Genomic DNA, 18622 nt, shown 5'->3' on the forward strand with positions numbered 1-18622 from the left:
GTTTTTATAAGTACACTGTTATGTAATAAACAACAATATGTGATACGTAGGTAGTGGTGTGGGTTGCCTATTTTATAAGGAAAGAGCAGCTCAAAATATATCAGAAGATTCTGGTAAGAGTGGGGGAGGGTCTGATCTTTGGGTACCATCTGCAATGAGGAGATGACCCAGATCGTGAGGTTGGTCAGCTCTTTAACTGCTGCTGAAACAGCTTCCTAGAATGACTTTGCTGTGGGGCCTGAGCAAGGAGGGGGAAGCTGAGCAGCCCTGTTCTATTTACTCAGTACAACACCTTTCTGCTCACCCCAGGCTGGTCTGGCAGAAGCTACTCTGGTCAGAGCACAGCCTGGTGGTGTCTGCTCAAAACCATCTGGTAGCTAGCTCTCCAAGGGAGGGCCAGGCTTCAGCCTGCTCCTGCCACTGAAGCAGCAGTGCAGGGATTGGGGGGATGGAGCTGTTCTTCCTTGTGTACACACCAGCAAAGCAAGACAGGGTGTGTAAATAGTCTCAGGTTGTTGCTTCCCAAGTGCACCTGTTCTGGGAAGTGGTTTCTGATAGCCACACTGGGTAGGTTAGTTGCAGCCTCAGCTGCTAGCCCACAACTGAATGTTTTAAATGCCCATTTATCACTGTGGGAAGATGGAATAAAGTCTTTCACTGAAAAAAAACCCAAAAAACTAAGCATATAAGAGCCATCTGAAATATACAAATTCTACTGTAATTCCAGTGGTAAAAACCTACCCAGTGTATGATGTACATCATGACTGTTAGATTATCTTGTTTACCAGCAGTTAATCTTGCTGTTACAGATCAACTGTAAGTCTGTTATGCAGTATATTATGTGCAAGTCCCTGCCCTTAGGCCCCAGAGACCTCAGCAGCTCCTACAGCCTCAAGCTACAATTTGTCCCACAAAACCTATACACTATATATAGTTTATTAATGTTAAAAGTTATGTTAGTCTTTCATCGTAAGTGAGGTATGTGCCTCTAATTCCTTTTCATGTGGGAGTTTATTCAACTGCATGAGGAATTTAATTTGAGGCTTTATGGGGATAATTTAGTTCTATTCTCTGCTCTTCTGCTGACTTGCTGTGTTACCTTGTGCCAGTCACTTACACTCAATGGGGATAATACACACTTCACAGGGGTATTGTAATGTCAAATTCACTTTGAGATTCTTGATCCTTCTATCCTTGGATAGAAATGCAGAATATTGTTTACTGAAGCACTCTAGTGGATTCCAGTAACATTTTGGTATAAATACACCTGAAGTGAGGCTAGTGTTCTCTGATGGAATTGGGGAAATTTTTATGAAAGAAACAGACAGGGAGAGAAATGGGTGTTTTCTCACTTAAACCCAGCATCTACTGAGAGATTTGGAAGTGACACCAGTGTTTCCATGGAGACATAAAAGTTCACAGGTACTCCTCCAGCACCAGTAAGGCAAACCACAGATGAGCAATCCTCCTATACAAAGGAATTGAGGACTCTGAGCAAAAAGCAGAGGTCTGGAAGCTATGCAAGCTGCCAAGGCGTCTATGCCCTCTGAAATTCCTTGTCTAAAATAAGAGAGCAGTAGATACAAGTAAGGAGATTAAAGGAAAACCCACTTTGAAATGTAAATGTAATTAAATGTCACATTCTCTCTCCCCTTTCATAACTCTCCCCAAAATCAATTAAAAGCTTAGAACCTCATTTTCTTTAACAATTTACCATGGATAAGAAGGAAACCACACACTTCCATCAAGACAGATTGTTCCAGGAGGGTCATTCTCTAGTGCTTTCCTGAATTAAATGCTATTAAAAGACATATTGGAGAAGTTGACTGTGGGAATAAAATACAAGAATTGCAAATAAAGTCTGGGCAAGACAGCTGTAAGACCATAACATAGTAATTGGAGGTGAAAAGGTGGCAAGGGTACAGGACAGTCCTAGGTGGGCAGTAAAAGGCAGGCAGAAGGGAGGCAGGACAGGAGGTAAGGAGAGAGGTGTCAAGAGGCAATCATAAGCAGCAGGAGGTCAGGACAATGGTGGGCAGGTTGTAGAGGCAGGTGGCAGGAAGCATAGGGACTGGGTAGAGAAGGGGTGGCCAGCGTGAGGTCCTTGGGACTCTTAAGACTTGGCCTTGAGAATGAGCATGTTATGAAGCAAAATATATTTTATTACTAACTGGAAATATGTTCCCTGCAAACTATTTGTCAGGAAGAGAGGAGTGAAGAGCAAAGCAGCCTCTGAGCTCCTGCTCCTTTAAGAACAGGGAGAGCAGAGGGGTGGAGCCATGTAATCTTCTCAAGGTGGGGAGGGGATTGGAAGCCAACCAATCACACAGCAGCTGCTATAGGAGACACTGGAGCATCCAAGAGAGAGAATGAAAGGTGGCAGGAGCGCTACAAAAAGAGGTAGAGTGCCCCACTGTAATAGATTTTAGAAGGATTGTGGGGCCTTAGCCACTGACTTTAATTGATTTGGGGGGATTTTAGCAGTGGGGTAGATTTCCTGAGGAGTATGAGGGTTGGGGAGAGAAGAAGGGAGAGATTTGTGTGCTAGGTTATGTTCTTGGGATTGCTGGGGTCATGTTAAAGGAGGGAGGCTGAGATCCTAAGGGCTGGTTGGAAGGAAGCAAAAATGGGTGTTCCTGTGGAAAGTAAGTATCAGGGGGTAACTGTGTTAGTCTGTATCCACAAAAACAACAAGGAGTCTGGTGACACCTTAAAGGCTAACATATTTATTTGGGCATAAGCTTTTGTGGGTAAAAACCCCATTTCTTCAGATGCATGGAGTGAGAATTACAGATGCAGACATTATTATACATGAAGAGAAGGGAGTTACCTCACAAGTGGAGAACCAGTGTTGACAGGGCCAATTCAATCAGGCTGGATGTAGTTCACTGCCAATAAATGATGAGGAAGTGTCAATTCCAAGACAGGGAAAGTTGCTTTTGTAGTGATCCAGCCACTCCCAGTCCCTATTCAAACCTAAATTAATGGTGTTAAATTTGCAAATGAATTTTAGTTCTGCTGTTTCTCTTTGAAGTCTGTTTCTGAAGTTTTTTTGTTCAACTATGGCTACTTTTAAATCTGTTATAGAATGTCCAGGGAAATTGAAGTGTTCTCCTACTGGCTTTTGTATGTTACCATTCCTGATGTCCGATTTGTGTCCATTTACCATTTATTCTCAATTAAGTGCCACACTGGTAATTAGTACAATGGGTCAATGATAGGATATTGTTAGCCTTTTTCCAGAGGGTATGGCTGGAGAGTGTTGCCCGCATGCTCGGGGTTCAGCTGACCGCCATATTTGGGGTCGGGAAGGAATTTTCCTCCAGGGTAGATTGGCAGTGGCCCTGGAGGTTTTTCGCCTTCCTCCGAAGCATGGGGCAGGGGTCGCTTGCTTAAGGAGTGGGTGGATCGGCTTATGTGGCCTGCATCTTGCAGAAGGTCAGACTAGATGATCATAATGGTCCCTTCTGATCTTGAATTCTATGATTCTATGATTCTTTTACGTAGAGACTGTCTGGTTTGGCTAATGTACCTGTACAATGCACCTCCTTTGTCAGCCCCTTTGATTATAATGTCAGAGTTGTTTCTGAGGCTGTGGATGACGTTGTGTTCTGTACGGCAAGTGATGCTGTTTGTTCACAATTTCAGCCTGCGCACGTCTGCGGAAGCACTCTATGTAGAAGTCCAGTCTGTCATTTTGACCATCAGGAGGAGTCCATGCAGAATTCTTCTTCTTGTAGTGTTGGTAGGAGGGTTCCTGTGGTCAGTGCACTGTTCAGTGGTGTGTTGAAAATATTCCTTGAGTCGGAGACAACGAGAGTAGGCTTCCAGATCACCACAGGACTGTAACTCACCCAACAATATTGTTAATCTATCCAACCACACACTTAGCCTGACAGAAGAGGCTGTCCTATCTTGGGGACTCTTTTTCTGTCCCACCACCCCCGTGAACAGCCACATTGGCCTGTAGCAGTGAACCGCGGCCAGTGGGAGCTGCAATCAGCCAAACCTGTGGATGCGGCAGGTAAACAAACCAACCCGGCCCGCCAGGGGCTTTCCCTGGGGGGCCGTGTGCCAAAGGTTGCCGATCCCTGGTCTAGGTCTAGTCAGTAAGGAGTCTGAAGAAGTAGACCTTAGTGGCTAGCTATAGGGTCTCTGGGCTAGAACCCTGAGTAGAGGGAGGGCCTGGGATCTCCTAGCAGCTGTGGCAGGTGGAGGTTTAGCCTCCACTGGTCTATTATACCACCACCCATGGGTGGCACGGTATGGTATTGCTACCCTTACTTCTGCACTGGTGCTGGCATGACGCTGCCTTCAGAGCTGAGTGCCCAGCCAACAGCCACTGCTCTCCAGCTGCCCAGCTCTGAAGGCAGTGCATAAATAAGGGTGGCATTACCGCAACCCCCCTAAAATAACCTTGCGACACCCCCCCCCCCGCAACACCCTCTTGTGTCAGGACCCCCAATTTGAGAAACGTTTGTCTCCCATGAAATCTCTATAGGGTAAAAGCACACAAAGACCAGATTTTATGGGGGAGGGGAAAGACCAGATTTCACAGTCTGTGACACGTTTTTCATGGCCTTGAATTTGGTAGGGCCCTAGTTATTGAATTCTGGTTTATATCCTCTTGCATTATCAGGAAATTGCCACAAAACATCAATAGCTGGATCATGACAGCATGTGCTAACAATCATGACCATCCACTTGTTGCATTCGTGTGGCATCTAAGAACTTGTACTTCCAGTACAAAGGCTTCTGCCTGTCAAGTTAGAGGTGCAGCTTCCCCAGACATGCTGGAGAATCAGTCTATAAACACTGGAACAGATCTGATTCCATCCACTGGAGGGCAGTAGTGCACTTACAAAAACACTGCAAGGTCTGGAGCGTGTTCCTTTTGGAGTATTCTTGTAACCTGCTTTGTGCCTGTATTGCAATTCTATAATACTGTAATCAATTTAATTTTTTTATTTTAATGTGTATTTATTTGTATTTAAGTCCCAGAGGATGCTGAGGATGCTTAGAGAAGTTCTACTGAAGGTGTTAGAAGAAGCCTGCTCTGTGTCCTGCGATATCAACTTCATCTCCACTGAAGGAAGGAGGTCCCCAAATACACCAAAAAGATCACAAGTAAAATGAACTTTCACAGTAAAGTCTTTTACGTGTTATAACAGTTTGTAAAATAAGTCCTGGTGTATGCAATGCTGCTGTGTTAATGCAACATTACAGTGCTGCTCCACTCTGAGAAGTGATTCCTTGATAATTGCATTGTGGGTTCTATACTTATTGACTCTCAATATTTTTCATATCAAATGTGTTCAATAATGTGTGTGTATATGTGTGTGTGCATAATATATATAATGTATGTGTATGTATGTATATATGGAGATATTTAAGAGTAGGTTAGATAAATGTCTATCAGGGATGGTCTAGACAGTATTTGGTTCTGCCATGAGGGGGACTGGACTCAATGACCTCTCGAGGTCCCTTCCAGCCCTACAGCGTGTGTGTGTGTGTGTGTGTGTGTGTGTGTGTGTGTGTAAAATCTATATATAATCTACTAGCCTTATTAATTCGCAATTCAAACTGGACTCAATCAATCCAGCTTCTTTCCTTGTCATTCATTGTAAGCAACGAGAAATGGTCTATAAGTAAAACTTTGTCCTCTGCTTCCCCTTTGCAGTCCTATTGTGTGTGAGATTAGTCAGGTGTAACTGATTTGGGCTTAATACACAGTTCTGTTGAGGATGCATAAGGAGAAATGGAATCAAGCTCATTGGTTGATTCTGCAGAGCTAGCAGGAGTAAAAAGTAGTAAAAACTTCAGTGTTTTTGAAAGTTTTACCCTAAACTAAAGTCCCATTTTGAAAAATAACATTGGCATTTAGAAGCCCATTGAAAGTCAATGGGACTTAGATTCTTAAGTGTCTTAGTCACGTCTGAAAATGGGACTAGGGCCCTGTCTACACTGCCACTTTACAGTGCTGCAACTTTCTCGCTAAGGGGTTTGAACCCTCCTTCCCCCCCAACCCCTGATCACTGCAAGTTTCAGCACTGTAAAGTGGCAGTGTAGACAGTGCACCAGTGCTGGTAGCCACTCCCCTCGTGGAGGTGTGTGGGTTGTTTGTTGGTTTTTGTTTTTTTTAACTACACAGCCGCTACAAAGCCGTGGCAGCGCTTTAACATTGCTAGTGAAGACATACCCTTAGTTTCCAAAGTGACTTAGGTGCTTTGAAAATGGCTTGCATTTAGTTCTAAAGATGCTGAAGTCAATGGTCATTCTTGTATCTTGTTCCATAGTCTTAGTCCAACTCCAGTGAAAATTCTGTCTCTTCCCAAACCTGCCCTGTTGATTGATAGTGTCATTGCTCTGGTGGAAGGAAGTTGTTGTGGAAGGTCATGGAAGCAGAGGTGATCCCATGGAGAGCTGAAAATGTCAGGACAGAGAATTTGAGTTGGACTCTGTATTCAATGGGGAGCCAATATAGAGTGAAATACTGGGATGATGTGCTCATGGAGAGGCAATGAGGAAACACCCTCACCACAGAAAAGTGTGCCATGATCTGCAGATGGTTGGTATCTTGCTATAAATAATATCCCTTGAGGACAAGACTTTGCTGGCTGCCACTGTTTTGTTTTGTTTTGTTTTTTTTCTCCTCCCCTCCCCCCTTTCTGCTGAATCATTGTATCAGTTTACAGATTCTTAATGCAGTGATTGCTGGAAGTTTATCCTGCAACATATTCATGAAAGGCCTGATGAAAAGTGGAAAGAACTGGCCAGTATCCCAGAGGAAACATTTTGCCCTAGATGTAAAACTATTGTCAGCTACTTTAGCTCCTTAATAGTCTCCCTCAGGTGTGAAGTTGAATCTTCATGCAGCTGGAAAATATTTCCCCTCTACTGAGCAGTAGCAGAGGGCATGGCCTTGGAGGTGTCTAAACAAAAAGACCAAGTTTATATGATTCAAGGACTGTGTTGAGATTGTACTTGCTAAAAGCAAGAAATGTGGAGCCAGAAGTTAATGAGCTGATATTGGGCCTAATTGTTGAACAAAATAATGAGGGGATGGGCTATTCCACCCATCGCCCCCCTTTTTGGTTCCTTAAAATAAATATTTTTGTGGGGAAAGAACAAAAAGAACAGAGTGAAAAAACAGCTGGAGACTATTGGAGTGAGCTTCACCATGGCTGCCACCCACACTGTCTCCTGGGACCCCCTCTTTGTTGTAGTACTGAGGGATGTCCTGACCAGAGAGAGGGACCCAGATGACATCACCACCCTGCTGGCTCCAGCTGAATCCCAAACACCACCAGGGATGAACAGTTATTACCATCTTTGATACTAAAAGACTGTTAAATAAGGGGGCTTTTCCTTCTAAGATTGGACTTTAGCAGCAGCAATGACTCCAGCCCATTTCAACTAACTTCTCTTTTCCTCAAAAGGACCATTATTACCATCTTTAATGCAATCTAGGAGACTGTCAAACAGGGAGTCTTTCCTTCTAAAAACTGTCTGCAGCTAAAGAAAAAGGGAACAAGGGCTGCTGTTTAAAATCAAAGCCCTATTTAACACTTTAAATTTTGAATGCTTAGGCTGTTTTTCATTCTTCTCTGTATCTTTCAGAAAAGGTTAAATGATGTTTAATGGTGTATTTGCCATGGTGCTAAGCAGGCTGAGGTCTCTGTATGCCAATCCCCAGTCTTTGTTTCCAACAGTTTGATGTTGGACAGTGACTGGGTTATATTAACATCTTTAGCTCATTTATTCCATCTAAATTAATACAACACAACTCTCAAATTTTCTCCTGCTAGGACAAAAAAGACTAGTTGTGGGAGCTTTCCAGTCACTCTTAAAATACCTAGAGTGTTTCGTTTGAGACCTTTCAGGAGTACATGCTGAAGGAAAAGGGGTCAGAGCTGGGAAGGTTAACATGGGAAAGTAAGTGGTTCTTTATAGACTATATCAGCATACAAAGAGGCTACATGTGGGTGGTTTGGCTTATTTGTTGGGGTGTGGGAGAATATGAGAGGGAATTAAAACAAACAATGTCAGGCTCCAGGGGCCAGAGTCTGCCCATCAGGATGAGATTGCAAGGTTGGGTCCTGTGTCTATGAAACTGTAAAACTTACTTAAAAATTGTACATGGGATGTGCCCTGCCCAGCTCCCTCTTGCTTATCAAAAGCTGTGAAATCAGGGTGTGGGGGAGAAAGACTCAGGGCAGGTCTACACAGTGATGGATTTAGAGTTAGTGGGGCTCTGTGGTCAGCTTCATTTTTGGGGCCCCTTCTTGGGACCCAGCCAAGGAAAAAGAATGTTCTCTCTTACCTCCCCACCGCCTCCATTTTTCATTCTTTTTTTCTTCATCCTCCTCCTATAAGTAATAGGAAGTAAATGAAAATAAAGTGAGGTACCTTGATCGTTTTTGTAGTCTAACTTATTTTTCCACAGACCACTTGAAAATCGCTGAGGGTCGACCACTTAACGATCTTTCCAAATATTGTTTGTACCATTAGCTAACTATTGTAAAGTGCTTTGGATAAGAGTGCTTTATTAAAAAAAGTAATAAAACATTAGGGTGTGGGGTCCTGCCAGGACTGATGGTGCGGGAGGGGGCTCAGGGCTGAGGGTGCAGGGTCTGGGAGGATGTTAAGGTGCAGGAGCAGGCTGGGAGTTGGGGTGCGGGAGGGGGCTCAGGGCTGGAGCAGGGGGTTGGGGTGTGGAGCACTTATCTGGGGCAGCTCTCGTTTGGTGCGAGGGGTGCAGGTGGGGATGTCGGGGGTGCAGGAGTCAGGGCTGGAAGTGTGTGAGGGGGGTGCAGGAGTCAGGGAGGGCAGGTAGCTGGGGGTGTGTAAGGGGGTGCAGGAGTCATGGCTGGGAGTGTGTGAGGGGGTTCCAGGATTCAGGGCTGGGGGTGCAGGGTCTAGGAGGGAGTTGAGGTGAATGAGCAGGCTGGGGATTGGGGTGCAGGGTCTGGCCAGGAGTTAGGATGCAGGAGGGGGCTCAGGGTTGGGGCAGGAGGTTGGGGTGGGAAGCACTTACCTGGGGCAGCTCCCATTTGGTGTGAGGGGTGCAAGTGGGAATGTGGGGTGTGTGTGCAGGAGCTCCCATTTGGTGCTCAGGTCGGGGGTGCAGGAGTTAGGGCTGGGGGTATGGGCTGGGGTCCTGGGGGTGCTCCCAGCCCCCTGCCCAGTGCCCCTGCCTTTGCTACACCCTGCCTTGATTCCACCCCCTTCCCCAAGGCCCCGTGTCTGCCTCCTCCCCCGAGTGCGCTGCGGCCCCGCTCCTCCCACTTCCCCCCACCCCCCAGAGCGACCTGAGCACTGGCAAACAACTGTTCAGCAACTGGGGCAGCAATGGGGGAGGAGGCGGGGAAGAGTCGGGGGGAATGGGGAGCTTGGCTACCAGTGGGTGCAGAGCCAGCAGGACCAAGCTTCTGCCCCTGCAGCTGCCCTGTCATTGGGGGGCCCAGTGCCAAGGCAACCAGTGTTTTACTGTAAATTCGCCTCTGGGTCTACACTACAAATTTACATTGGCACAGCTGTGCCTCTGTAGCACGTCTGGTGAAGATGCTTTAAGCTGATGGGAGAGAGCTCTCCCATTGGCTTAATAAGTCCACCTCCACAAGAGGTGGTAGCTATGTTGGCGGGAGAAGCTCTCCCACCAACATAACGTTGTCTACACAGGGGGTTAAGATTGATATAGTGATACGGAAGTAAGTATATAGTGTAGACCAAGCCACAGACCTGTTACATAAGAACATAAGAAAGGCCGTACCGGGTCAGACCAAAGGTCCATCTAGCCCAGTATCTGTCTACCGACAGTGGCCAATGCCAGGTGCCCCGAGGGAGTGAACCTAACAGGCAATGATCAAGTGATCTCTCTCCTGCCATCCATCTCCATCCTCTGACGAACAGAGGCTAGGGACACCATTCTTACCCATCCTGGCTAATAGCCATTTATGGACTTAGCCACCATGAATTTATCCAGTCCCCTTTTAAACATTGTTATAGTCCTAGCCTTCACAACCTCCTCAGGTAAGGAGTTCCACAAGTTGACTGTGCGCTGCGTGAAGAAGAACTTCCTTTTATTTGTTTTAAACCTGCTGCCTATTAATTTCGTTTGGTGACCCCTAGTTCTTGTATTATGGGAATAAGTAAATAACTTTTCCTTATCCACTTTCTCAACATCACTCATGATTTTATATACCTCTATCATGTCCCCCCTTAGTCTTCTCTTTTCCAAACTGAAGAGTCCTAGCCTCTTTAATCTTTCCTCATATGGGACCCTCTCCAAACCCCTAAATCATTTTAGTTGCTCTTTTCTGAACCTTTTCTAGTGCTAGAATATCTTTTTTGAGGTGAGGAGACCACATCTGTACACAGTATTCAAGATGTGGGCGTACCATGGATTTATATAAGGGCAATAATATATTCTCAGTCTTGTTTTCTATCCCCTTTTTAATGATTCCTAACATCCTGTTTGCTTTTTTGACCGCCTCTGCACACTGCGTGGACATCTTCAGAGAACTATCCACGATAACTCCAAGATCTTTTTCCTGACTCGTTGTAGCTAAATTAGCCCCCATCATGTTGTATGTATAGTTGGGGTAATTTTTGCAATGTGCATTACTTTACATTTATCCACATTAAATTTCATTTGCCATTTTGTTGCCCAATCACTTAGTTTTGTGAGATCTTTTTGAAGTTCTTCACAATCTGCTTTGGTCTTAACTATCTTGAGTAGTTTAGTATCATCTGCAAACTTTGCCACCTCACTGTTTACCCCTTTCTCCAGATCATTTATGAATAAATTGAATAGGATTGGTCCTAGGACTGACCCTTGGGGAACACCACTAGTTACCCCTCTCCATTCTGAGAATTTACCATTAATTCCTACCCTTTGTTCCCTGTCCTTTAACCAGTTCTCAATCCATGAAAGGACTTTTCCTTTTATCCCATGACAGCTTAATTTACGTAAGAGCCTTTGGTGAGGGACCTTGTCAAAGGCTTTCTGGAAATTTAAGTACACTATGTCCACCGGATCCCCCTTGTCCACATGTTTGTTGACCCCTTCAAAGAACTCTAATAGATTAGTAAGACACGATTTCCCTTTACAGAAACCATGTTGACTATTGCTCAAGAGTTTGTTTTTCTATGTGTCTGACAATTTTATTCTTTACTATTGTTTCAACTAATTTGCCCGGTACCGACGTTAGACTTACCGGTCTGTAATTGCCGGGATCACCCCTAGAGCCCTTTTTAAATATTGGTGTTACATTAGCTAACTTCCAGTCATTGGGTACTGAAGCCGATTTAAAGGACAGGTTACAAACCTTAGTTAATAGTTCCGCAACTTCACATTTGAGTTCTTTCAGAACTCTTGGGTGAAAGCCATCTGGTCCCAGTGACTTGTTAATGTTGAGTTTGTCAATTAATTCCAAAACCTCCTCTAGTGATACTTCAATCTGTGACAGTTCCTCAGATTTGTCACCTACAAAAGCCAGCTCAGGTTTGGGAATCTCCCTAACATCCTCAGCCGTGAAGACTGAAGCAAAGAATCCATTTAGTTTCTCCGCAATGACTTTATCATCTTTAAGCGCTCCTTTTGTATTTTCATCGTCAAGGGGCCCCACTGGTTGTTTAGCAGGCTTCCTGCTTCTGATGTACTTAAAAAACATTTTGTTATTACCTTTTGGAGTTTTTGGCTAGCCGTTCTTCAAACTCCTCTTTGGCTTTTCTTATTACACTCTTGCACTTAAGTTGGCAATGCTTGTGCTCCTTTCTATTTGCCTCACTAGGATTTGACTTCCACTTTTTAAAGGAAGTCTTTTTATCTCTCACTGCTTCTCTTACATGGTTGTTAAGCCACGGTGGCTCTTTTTTAGTTCTTTTACTGTTTTTCTTAATTTGGGGTATACATTGAAGTTGGGCCTCTATTATGGTGCCTTTAAAAAGGGCCCACGCAACTTGCAGGGATTTCACTTTAGTCACTGTACCTTTTAACTTTTGTCTAACTAACCCCTTCATTTTTGTATAGTTCCCCCTTTTGAAATTAAAGGCCACAGTGTTGGGCAGTTGAGATGTTCTTCCCACCACAGGGATGTTGAATGCTATTGTATTATGGTCACTATTTCCAAGCGGTCCTGCTATAGTTACCTCTTGGACCAGCTCTGTTTGGAAGCAGTAAACTGGTTTGCAAGGAACTAGTAGATGAATCAAACTTCTAAACTAATAAACCTCTACAAAGAATGTATATATTGCCCCTATTCTTAGTAAAGTGTGATGAGAAGGTCTTCAGGAATAGAAAAGATACTGAAACTGGATACCTATGTTATGGAGCTGAGAGAGAGTTCCAGTCTTTCATATTTAAAATACTGGTAGCGACATAACTTCCTGGTATATAGGTTCCAAAAATCTTTGGCTTTGGACTTGATTGGATGGAAATTAAAGGAGTAAGTAAGAGCTATTAAAAATGACTTAGAGTTGGTTGAGTTGTCATTCCTCACAAGAAAGTACTTTCTAATTAGGAACTGGAAATCTATCCAAGTCCCCAGGAAAGAACTGCTAAGGTAACTGGCTGTAGGATCTAAATGGCACACTCTGTGCTATGACCTTGTGGGGGATCAGGAAGGATGAAAGATGGAGTATGCTGTATGAAATGGCTAAGAGCTTCCAGAGGCTACCAGACCATGGGGTATAAACTGGATTAATTACCTGACAAGATGTAATTGATTTTTCTTCCTAGGTAACAACTGAGTGTAAATTGACTAATAGCCATGTACTCACTTTCTCTATAAAACACACCTGATTTTATAAAGGACACAGAACAAGATAAAGGAGAGGGGGAAGGTATAATGCAATTGTGTCAACTGGTGCAGCATCCTCACCTTGAATACTGAATTAAGGTTTTGTTACCTCTGGTCAAAATGACACATGAGAGAGAGAGAAAATAAACAAGTGATTCAATGCAGTATAATGTACATGTGTGTGGTTGGGGGCAAGGAGAACTTTCATATGAGGAGAAACTAAGAAAATTAGTATTTTATTTGGGGATAAAGGCTCATATTAGAATATGACAGAGGTATATAAAATAGTTCCCATCATGCAAGAGCAAGGAGGCTCAACAAAACTGAGATGACAAATGGATTGTTTATGTACTACAGCACTCTAGATGCTCTGTGTCAAACAAATGACTGCTCTCTTCCTGACCTGAAGAGCTGACCATTTAAGACCCTCATTCTGCAGTTGGATCCATGTGAACAAACCCTTATGCCTGGCTGGAGTCTCATTGTATTCACTGGCACTTGGCCTGGGATAAGGATCCGTCCATGCAGGATCAAGGCAATCCTATAAAATGCTGAGTAGACCTGGCTTAAAAAAGGCTTGTTTAAACTTGGGATTTTTTTTTCTTTTGGTGGAAATCTGAAAACAAACAAACAACAAAATTTCAGCTAAAATGTGAAATGCTGCTGTGATGCTTCATGGGAGTTGCAGTCTGGATAGTTCATGCTCTCATTCTCCTCTGTGGGCTGTGCATCAGGATAGACATAGTCCATCTAGGTAGCATGGCTCATAGAGGAGAATGAGGACACCAGGAACTGAATTTTCATGAGGCATGGCAACAGCATTTCCAGAAATGTGCACAAATCATGAAGTGACTTGGTCTGACATTGTTCATAATTTACTTTTGGGCTGTTGATGGTTTTTTACATTGCTTTAGATGTGCTTTTATATGCAAAATTACAAGGAAATCTGAAACTTCTGAAAAAATCAACAGCATATCTTCACTTATTAGGAGTCTGACAACAAATGATGAAACTTTTGAGATACTGTACTTGTCAACTATCAAAATGCTACCCGGTAGATTTGATGGAAGATGATTCTGTTGAAGAAACTCCCCTTTTTAAACAAGCTGAGAGAGTGACTATTTGAAAAGTGATTTTAATTAAGTTGTTAAACAAGACTTGCTAAAAAGGACTGCAGAATATTTTCCCACAGATCTGCATTGCTCTAAAGATTTTTGTCTCTATGCTCTTTGGTTTCCATAGAGGAGTGATCCTTTAGCAAATTAGCCCTGTTGCTGCTGCTCTTTTTTTAAGCCTCCAATCTACCATGGGTAAATAGCATATATTGGCCTAAGTCAGGGGCGGCTCTAGCGTTTTGGCCGCCCCAAGCAGTCATGCGCGGGAGGCGCCCCGGAGCCGCGGGAGGAGCGGACCTCCCGCGGGCATGACTGCAGAGGGACCGCTGGTCCCGCGTGGCTCGGCTGGACCCCCGCGGCTGCGGACGGCTCGCGGGTCCGGCGGCTCCGCTTGAGCTGCCGCAGTCATGCCTGCGGGAGGTCCAGCCGAGCCGCGGGACGAGCGCCCCCTCCGCAGTCATGCCTGCGGTAGGTCCGGTCGTCCCGGGGCTCCGGTGGACCTCCCGCAGGCATGACTGCGGCAGGTCCGCCGGCCCAGCCTGCCGCCCCCTACATTTGGCCGCCCTAGGCACCAGCTTGTTTTGCTGGTGCCTAGAGCCGCCCCTGGCCTAAGTGATGCTGTCAATAGAGTATGATCTTGCAAGGAGCCAAAATTATAACTCATCTGACGCTATCTTTGTTTTTGTAAAGATAATGTGATGTGATTTCTTTTGTGATAATAAGTCAGCTTTAAAGTTTTAAAAGAATGCTATTGAATTCTTTCATCTCCAGGGTGAGTTTTCTGGAAAGGGGGAAAAGAGAGAGCCTCTGTTAAGCTGTCCTACAGTGGCTCATGAGCCTGAGTAACAACCTCCGGGCAGAGTGTTAAGAGGCAGGGCAAAGACCCCAAATTAGCTGTGAAGTCTAGACTTAGATTTCACTAACCAATTATCAAGTGCAAACTCCTCAAGAACTATAAGTCTTAATGTGGAGTCACAGATAGACCAGAGTACCCAAGGGGATTATCTTGCCACCCAGGCAGGCTTGTCTTTCTGACAGATGGTCCCTTATACCAAAAATCACAACATTATTCAGGTTACTCCCAGTACCAAAGGACCAGTCACTTACATTAGGTCAATTACACTTAGATTACACACCAAAGGCAATGGCTGTAGCTAATCCTATAATAAACTATCTAAAGATTTTATTAACTAGGAAAAGGGAAAGAAGTTATTTATAAGGTTAAAGCAGGTAAACATATATACGAACAAATGAGTTCCAATCTAATAGAAGCTTCTCTGATAAGCAAGCTCTATATGTTCTTTAGGGCTAAGGCAGGACAAGCACTGGGGATCTTTTGCTTATGCTTAGTAATCCTTGCCCCTTAGAGCCCGCGTAGAAAAAAAGATACACTTCCTCCTTGTTAGGGCTTTTTATTTCTCTCTTCTTTGCCCCCGTCTGCTTCTAGTTGCAAATTCAGCTGTTGGGAGGAATTCAGTTGCACACCTCTTCTTCATGGGGGGTGATGTGGATTGTGTCCCCTCCTCACAAGACCTTCTGTCTTCTGATGTTCCACAATGGTTCATCTGGTGTTGATGGGCCTTCTTTTGTTGGGCTAGAGAATACCTCCTGTTGGAAACTAGCATTTCACACTTGTTAATGCTTCTCTCATGTCTGATTTACAATTACAGAGCAAACACTTAAATATTACCTGATAACATGGGATACAGGTATACATGAGCCAGACTTGAAGAGAGGTCTGCATATAACCTGAAACAGGAGCACCAAGAGTACAAATTATTCCTAATAATTTTTAGGGGACAAACCCCAACCAAAAAAATCCCTTTGCAATAGAATCACTGCTGGGCTTGTGGTCACTGCTGGGTCCCTGCTTGGGTGGGTGTAGAAGACAAAGCTTTTTATTTGGCTATCACCCCTCTCAGGGAGGGCCCCGCCTGCAGCAATCTGTCCCAGCAACAAGAAGGCAAACTGACACAATTGTCTGGCATGAAGCCTCTCTTCCCTGAGGGCGGCTCTGGCAGGTAGCAGTCTCTCCAGTCATTCTTGACCCCAGCCAGGCTTCTCTTGTGACATGAGAGCTTGAAGTCTGCACTCCCACCCAGCCAGCATCCATCTGTGCCAGGCTCATCATCTATGATTTTGCTCACAGCAGCTCATTAAGCCCTGCTCTTGGACCACTGTAGCCTAGGACTTTTAAAGGAGGTGACAGTTGGGGGCTAGCAAAGCTGATAGCATCCTTTTAACTCTCAAGTGTCCCTGGGTAGTGCTTAGAGTTGTAGTCATATTCATTCAGCAAGCATCAGCGAAGAGCTGCATTTCTGTTGTACCATGCTGTGCATATTTAATAATTCACTACAGGTCAGCAGCAGAGCTAGAACCCACACTTCAACATGAAAAGTACAGACCTTTTCCTCTTGAGCTGAACTCCTTCAACTGTAAGTAGCAAGCTCTTATTCTCTTTGGGGCCAGCCACTAGGAGACATGATCACACATCCTTAGGCTATTTGTTACACATACAACTGCTAATACTTCCTCCTCTGATACCAGCAGCAGAGCTTGGTGTAATTTAACACTGGGCACATCTACAGTGCACAACCTCCCCCCCCCCCCGCAATCCCCAAAATCTGCGAGTGAGTCTCAGAACCCTGGTCAATTGATCTTGGCTTCCATAATGTGGCTGAAAATAAGTGTAGATGTTCCTGCTTGGGCCAGAGTCCAGGCTATGAGACTCACTCTCAGGTTTTTGGGTGTTTTTTGGCAGTGTAGATGTAGCCCGTGTTAAATTACAATGTCAAGCTCGGCTTCTGGCCTCAGAGGAGGCAGTATCTGAGCACCTTTTGCAGAAAATCAAGAGCAAGAGTGGACTCCATGGAGTCTCTGGCATTTCTCCCTTTTTGAGGTAAAAACTCTGCTAGAAGTAGTGTTTGTGTTTTTCATTTTTTAGATTTTATTAATTTTTCTTCTTCTAGGTAGATTTGTTTCAGGGGATTGGCTTGTGATGGCATATACAAATCCCACGCTGGCCACACAGTGCAAGTCTGTCTACCCAGGCTGGATCATGATTTAAATCAAGTGGAAAGCCTCAATTTAAATCATTGATTTTAATCAACTTTTCCATTTGTACTTTTATTTTCTAAAGAGAGGTGCATTCTCATTGATTGTAAGCATTAAAACATGTTGACTTACAACTAAATAGAGCCTTTACACAAAATTTGGTACATCTTTTTGCTACCTAGGAGGGTATGCTATAAACATATACATCTATTTAAGCAATTATATACCTTAATATGGTCAGATTCTTATTAATTGTACATTTTTAGTGTGATATTTTGCTTATTTAGTAGATAATAATTTTTGCTCATGATTTATGTCAAGATGCATTAGGATAGTAACTGGATTTTAATTAAACTCACAAAACAGCATATTAAATTTATTTTTATTAAACAAAACAAGTACATGATCTATTGTGCTATATTTGTAAAGCTTGACCTCACAAATGAGATGTTTTTTCCTCTGATTCTTTATATAGAAAAGCAGCCTTTAACTCGGTTTTGATAGAGGGTCATTGATTCAGCATATTTATTTTATTTAAATGTTTTAAGAGATTATAATAAAAGCCTTACCATATTTTGTATTAAACTTGTTTAAAATGAAATCTGAGTTTTTCTAAAAGAAAAACTTCTTATTTAAATAATAATAAAAAATCCAATTTAAATACAATTCAATTCTCCTCCCCAGTTTTATACACCCTGCTCCCAGCTGTAGTATAGATATACCTGAAGAGGCCATAGATGGAAGTCCTTTCTGTACCCATTTGAAGACAAATTTTATCCTCTTTACTCACCCAAGAAGTCCCATTGAAGTAAATGAGTGAACAGATTTTGGCCCAGATTCCTATTCACATAGAATCTCATCACTGTAGAGTGCATAAAGCCATGCAAGTTCCTTCAAACATTCTTTCTTCCCATGTGTCTCAACTCTGAATGAGACAGGCCACTTTTAAGGATGAGATGACAGTTCAATCATCAATGCCTATTTAGACCTCGGGGCCTCTCTTGAAACAGCCACCAAGAATGTAAATTAGAACAAAGGGAATAGTGGTTTCTGTTCAGAGAAGGGCAACTAAAATGCTGAGGGGTTTGGAGAGGGTCCCATATGAGGAGAGATTAAAGAAGCTAGGACTTTTCAGCTTGGAAAAGAGGAGACTAAGAGGGGATATGATAGAGGTATATAAAATCATGAGTGATGTGGAGAAAGTAGATAAGGAAAAGTTATTTACTTATTCCCATAATACAAGAACTAGGGGTCACCAAATGAAATTAATAGGCAGCAGGTTTAAAACAAATAAAAGGAAGTTCTTCTTCACACAGTGCACAGTCAACTTGTGGAACTTCTTACCTGAGGAGGTTGTGAAGGCTAGGACTATAACAGCGTTTAAAAGAGAACCTCCATGAATTTATCCAGTTAAGTCCCTTAATGGCTATTAGCCAGGATGGGTAAGGAATGGTGTCCCTAGACACTGTTTGTCAGAGAGTGGGGATGGATGGCAGAAGAGAGATCACTTGATCATTACCTGTTAGGTTCACTCCCTCTGGGGCACCTGGCATTGGCCACTGTCAGTAGACAGGATACTGGGCTAGATGGACTTTTGGTCTAGATGGACGGCCGTTCAGATGGACGGCTGTTCTTATGTTATACTGTTTT

At 43.7% G+C, this 18622-nt stretch overlaps 1 protein-coding gene across 10 annotated transcripts in view; it reads left to right on the forward strand.

The window, feature by feature from the left end:
• DPF3 (double PHD fingers 3) overlaps nt 1–18622 on the forward strand; it is a 246937-nt gene that overhangs the window by 745 nt on the left and 227570 nt on the right. For 7 of the 10 annotated variants that reach the window (XM_039535057.1, XM_039535062.1, XM_039535064.1 and 4 more), the window contains 2 exons: nt 4996–5127; nt 16277–16353. The gene's annotated coding sequence lies outside the window, so the exon portion shown is untranslated. The remainder of the gene's footprint in view (nt 1–4995; nt 5128–16276; nt 16354–18622) is intronic. The other 3 variants (XM_039535063.1, XM_039535066.1, XM_039535065.1) reach the window with 1 other exon arrangement.

The sequence above is a fragment of the Mauremys reevesii genome, linkage group 4, assembly GCF_016161935.1.
Source record: "Mauremys reevesii isolate NIE-2019 linkage group 4, ASM1616193v1, whole genome shotgun sequence".
Lineage (NCBI taxonomy): Eukaryota > Metazoa > Chordata > Testudines > Geoemydidae > Mauremys > Mauremys reevesii.